Here is a 6,244-nt window from a genome sequence, read left to right on the forward strand (position 1 = left end):
CATTTTTGAGTAGGGTTGCCATTTAGGGTTGCCACCTATTCGAAATTTAAAAAAATGCATGATATATGCCGATATGGGTACCAAACGAAAGGTATTTCACTCCGCATTACAATAGGGACATTTTTGAGTAGGGTTGTCATTTAAGGTTGCCACCTATTCGAAATAAAAAAGGGCATGAAATATGCCGATACGGTTATCAAACGAAAGGTATTTCACTCCGCATTACAATAGGGAAATTATTGAGTAGGGTTGCCGTTTTGGGTTGCCACCTATTCGAAATTTAAAAAAATAGCATGAGATATGCCGATATGGGTATCAAACTAAAGGTATTTCACTCCGCATTACAATAGGGACATTTTTGGGTAGGGTTGCTACCTATTCGAAACTAAAAAAAAGAGTCGTTGCCGAGCAAAGCTCGGTCGCGCAGGTACTATTGAATTTATTGCGCAATATAATTAAAAATTGCACTGGGACTTTATTTGAATCCACTGCGGTTCGAGACTTAATTTTTCATTATTAAAAATTGGGAAATTCTAAGACTAATCACTCCAGAGGCCTATCTCTCTAATTCGAGATATATTATAAATTTCACCCAGCTTCGCGGAAGAATACATATAACTACTAGTGATAAACCTGGCTTTAAGGTTGTTCAATGGAATATAAGCAAACTTTCAAATATATTTACTTTGTCTTTTGCCTTATATTTTGCTTTAATATATATTTGCCTTTGTTTATGTGATTTCTGTGCCCACTCCAATTCTCCATTTATGAAGTTAATAATGTAACTTTTTTTTACTTTTGGTAATCTGGTCTGGTAAATGTTGCGCAATAATGAGTGCATTTGGCGGAGATCTCTGGTTAAGAGCTGGCTGTAGCGAAACCACAAGCTGGACTGATATTGTTGCTTGAAGCTTTTTGCAACAAATATAAAAAAAAGATGATTAAAAAAATTTTAAGGACTACTTTTATATAAATGGACCAAAAAATAGAAGGCAATTTTTCCTTTAATACAGACATATTCTTGTTGACTAAAAACTTTAAGAATAGCTCTTGTAGAAGAATTTAGGGATTTAAAACTATAAAGATGGAGCGCAATCGTTCAATTTAAGGCAAACCGTGTACTTGGGATTAACTAATTGATTGTTTAAAATTTAAGCACGCGCTCTACCTTTATAATTTTAAATTCCAAAATTCTTTTACAAGAGCTATTGTTGAAGTTTTTTTGTCAAAATTCAACAAGATTATGCCTGCATTAAAGGAAAAATTGCCTTCTATTTTCTGGTCCATTTATATAAAGGTAGTCCTTAAAATTTGTTTATCATCATTTTATTTTCACTTTTTTAGTGCTGCCTACATGCATTTGGAATTTTGGGTTCTGATTCACGGCCCAAGCTTCATGTCTCTAGCTCACCAGGAAGTTACTTAAAAATCGATTGGAAGATTCCCCTCGTTTTTCATGGATTTGCAGTTATCTTGACTAGCGCGCAACCTAGCGGAAATTTGTTTTCTATAAGTTGTATTGTCACAAGGCCTCTAACTAAGTGTCAAGTTTCAAGTCTCTAGGTCACCGGGAAGTTAATTAAAAATGGATTGAAAGATTCCCAAATCAAAATTAATTTTCTTAATATCTCGATCCATGCACCACCTAATGAAACTTTTTTGACCAAATATTGCATTGTCACCGGGTTCTGACTCACGGCTTAAGTTTCAGGTCTCTAGCTCACCTGGAAGTTAATTAAAAATCGATGGCAAGATTCCCTGCGTTTTTTCAGGGATTTTCTTTTATCTCGACTCGTCTGCCACCTGGTGGTATCTTGTTTTCCACGAATTGTAGTGCCATCGACTCGCAAACTATGTGCTAAGTTTCAACTCTCTGGATCACCGAGAAGTTAGTTAAAAGTCGATCGCAAAATTTCGATTTTAAAATTAATTTTCTGTATATCTCGATCCATGCGCCACCTAGCGGATTTTTTCTCACTTGCATTGTAATATCTCCCAGATCTGAACTATGCTCTAATTATCAAGTGTCTAGCTCAACGGGAAGTTACCGAAAAAGACTTTTCCGTGGGTCAAAAATTCGTATGGAAATGAGGGGACAAACATGAAAGGGACTTAATATAAAGGTATATAAAAACAAGTAAGGAAGGTTAAGTTCGGGTGTAACCGAATATTACATACTCAGTTGAGAGCTATGGTGACAACATAAGGGAAAATAACTATGTAGGAAAATGAACCGAGGGAAACCCTGGATTGTGTTTGTATGACATGTGTATCAAATGAAAGGCATTAAAGAGTATTTTATGAGGGAGTGGGCCATAGTTCTATAGGTGGACGCCATTTAGGGATATAGCCATAAAGGTGGATCAGGGTTGACTCTAGAATGCGTTTGTACGATATGGGTATCAAAAGAAAGGTGTTAATGACTATTTTAAAAGGGAGTAATCCTTAGTTCCATAGGTGGACGCCGTTTCGAGATATCGCCATAAAGGTGGACCAGGGGTGACCCTAGAATTTGTTTGTACAATATGGGCATCAAACGAAAGGTGTTAATTAGTATTTTAAAAGGGAGTGGGCCCTAGTTCTATAGGTGGACGCCGTTTCGAGATATCGCCATAAAGGTGGACCAGGGGTGACCCTAGAATTTGTTTGTACAATATGGGTATCAAAAGAAAGGTGTTAATGAGTGTTTTAAAAGGGAGTAATCCTCAGTTCCATAGGTGGACGCCGTTTCGAGATATCGCCATAAAGGTGGACCAGGGGTGACCCTAGAATTTGTTTGTACAATATGGGCATCAAACCAAAGGTGTTAATGAGTATTTTAAAAGGGAGTGGGCCTTAGTTCTATAGGTGGACGCCGTTTCGAAATATCGCCATAAAGGTGGACCAGGGGTGACCCTAGAATGTGTTTGTACGATATGGGTATAAAATTAAAGGTATTAATGAGGATTTTAAAAGGGAGTGGTGGTTGTTGTATAGGTGGTCGCATTTTCGAGATATCGCCATAAAGGTGGACCAGGGGTGACCCTAGAATTTGTTTGTACAATATGGGTATCAAAAGAAAGGTGTTAATGAGTATTTTAAAAGGGAGTAATCCTTAGTTCCATAGGTGGACACCGTTTCGAGATATCGCCATAAAGGTGGGCCAGGGGTGACTCTAGAATTCGTTTGTGCAATATGGGTATCAAACGAAAGGAGTTAATGAGTATTTTAAAAGGGAGTGGGCCTTAGTTCTATAGGTGGACGCCTTTTCGAGGTATCGCAATAAAGGTGGACCAGGGGTGACTCTAGACTTTGTTTGTACGATATGGGTATCAAATGAAATGTGTTAATGAGTATTTTTAAAAGGGAGTGGGCCTTCGTTCTATAGGTGTTCGCCTTTTCCAGATAACGCCATAAAGGTGGACCAGGAGTGACTTTATAATATGTTTGTACGATATGGGTATCAAATTAAAGGTGTAAATGAGTATTTTAAAAGGGCGGTGGGCTTAGTTCTATAGGTGGACGCCTTTTCGAGATATCGCCATAAAGGTGGACCGGGGGTGACTCTAGAATGAGTTTGTACGATATGGGAATCAAATTAAAGGTATTAATGAGAGTTTTAAAAGGGAGTGGTGGTAGTTGTATATGTGAAGGCGTTTTCCAGATATCGACCAAAATATGGACCAGGGTGACCCAGAACATCATCTGTTGGATACCGCTAATTTATTTATATATGTAATACCTGCCAAGATTTTAAGGGTTTTTTATTTCGCCCTGCAGAACTTTTTCATTTTCTTCTACTTAATATGGTAGGTGTCATAACCATTTTATAAAGTTTTTTCTAAAGTTATATTTCGCGTCAATAAAACAATCCAATTACCTTACCATGTTTCATCCCTTTTTTCGTATTTGGTATAGAATTATGGCATTTTTTTCATTTTTCGTAATTTTCGATATCGAAAAAGTGGGCGTGGTCATAGTCGGATTTCGTTCATTTTTCATACCAAGATAAAGTGAGTTCAAGTAAGCACGTGAACTAAGTTCATTAAAGATATGTCGATTTTTGCTCAAGTTATCGTGTTAACAGCCATGCGGAAAGACAGACGGACGACTGTGTATAAAAACTGGGCGTGGCATCAACCGATTTCGCCCATTTTCACAGAAAACAGTTAGCGTCATAAAATCTATGCCCCTACCATTATATATATATAATTTTAAAAGGATTGGTTAATTTTTGTTCGACTTATGGCGTTAAAAGTATCGTAGACAAGTTAAATGAAAAAGGGCGGAGCCACGCCCATTTTGAAATTTTCTTTTATTTTTGTATTTTGTTGCACCATATCATTACTGGAGTTGAATGTTGACATAATTTACTTATATACTGTAAAGATATTAACTTTTCTTTTAAAATTTGAATTTAAAAAAATTTTTTTTTAAAAAGTGGGCGTGGTCGTTCTCCGATTTTGCTAATTTGTATTAAGCAGACATATAGTAATAAGAGTAACGCTCCTGCCAAATTTCATCATGATATCTTCAACTTCTGCCAAATTACAGCTTGCAAAACTTTTAAATTACCTTCTTTTAAAAGTGGGCGGTGCCACGCCCATTGTCCAAAATTTTACTAGTTTTCTTATCTGCGGCACAAGTTCAACTCATCTACCAAGTTTCGTCGCTTTATCTGTCTTTTGTAATGAATTATCGCACTTTTTCGGTTTTTCGAAATTTTCGATATCGAAAAAGTGGGCGTGGTTATAGTCCGATATCGTTCATTTTAAATAGCGATCTGAGATGAGTGCTCAGGAACCTACATACCAAATTTCATCAAGATACCTCAAAATTTACTCAAGTTATCATGTTAACGGACGGACGGACGGGCGGACGGACATGGCTCAATCAAATTTTTTTTCGATCCTGATTATTTTGATATATGGAAGTCTATATCTATCTCGATTCCTTTATATATGTACAACCAACCGTTATCCAATCAAACTTAATATACTCTGTGAGCTCTGCTCAACTGAGTATAAAAACCCTCCTGAAAGCTCGTAGAAGTTCTAGGAATAGCTTTGCACGATTTCAAACTCCCAACAAATTGCATCTGAGCCAAATATATTAACAATAATTTGTGAAATTTCACGTTAATATAGCAAATAATAAAAAAAACAAAGTTTACTAGCTGAGATTCATTAGGAACTGACTTAAAAATTTGCATTTTCAAAGCTATTCATATACAAAGGATCCTTTTACTAATTAATGAACAATTTTACTAATTAATGAAGAAAACCTTCTTGAAGTAAGTGTCGCCCAAGTTAAGGAAACTTAATATTAAGTTGGGTTTTGTCTGATGGAATAACTATTTTTTTGTTTTATTTTTGAGACACCCAAATATTTAATATAAATATCTTTTCCTCAAAAAAGCTATATTTTTGTGTTGGAGCTTTAAGCTCTTTGTATATTTGCAGGGCTTTCTGCTACACATTTGCTGCTGGCATTTCGCAGCGGGCAGAGTTATGAGTGAGTTAACTGTACAACGGTCCCACTATAGCACGAGTAATGTAATCCCCTGGCTGCGCTGTAGCCATCTGTCAGACATCCACTAAGCTTGGCACTATGATGCATTACGATTATTGCCGCTTGGCTTAAAACCACTGTCGCATTACAATAAGTGGGACAGCGAGTTTGCCAGTCCGTCATTCAGCTGGTTAGTCATTCAGTCAACAGTTTTAGCCAAGTTTTTAACTCATGCACGACGTTTATATATATGCATATTAACCTGGGTCGATTTGATTGGACGAAAGTTAACTGATATCGCGCCATGGATTTTTCGATAGGATTTGGGCTCGGGGAAAAAAAGTTCCACTACGCATACCCAAAAAAATAATTTTTGAGCCTGCAAAAAAAATGGCGAAAGGGTAAATTTTTCGACCAAAACCACTCCCCAAAACCCACAAAATATTTTTTTTTTTTTTCAAAAAACTGTTGTAAAAACTTTGGCGAATATTGTTTTTTTTTTTAAACTGTTGTAAAAACGTTGGCGATAACAGTTTTTTGAAAAACAAAAATATTTTTTGAGTTTTGGGGAGTGGTTTTGGTCGAAAAATTACCCTTTCGCCATTTTTTTTCGCAGGCTCGAAAATTATTTTTTTGTGTATGCGTAGTGGAACTTTTTTTCCTGAACCCATATCCTATCGAAAAATCGATGGCGCGATATCGGTTAATAAATCGACCCAGTCTAATGCATATTGTTTAACGTGAATTACCTACT

Source organism: Eurosta solidaginis, chromosome 1 (genome assembly GCF_040869045.1).
Source record: "Eurosta solidaginis isolate ZX-2024a chromosome 1, ASM4086904v1, whole genome shotgun sequence".
Lineage (NCBI taxonomy): Eukaryota > Metazoa > Arthropoda > Insecta > Diptera > Tephritidae > Eurosta > Eurosta solidaginis.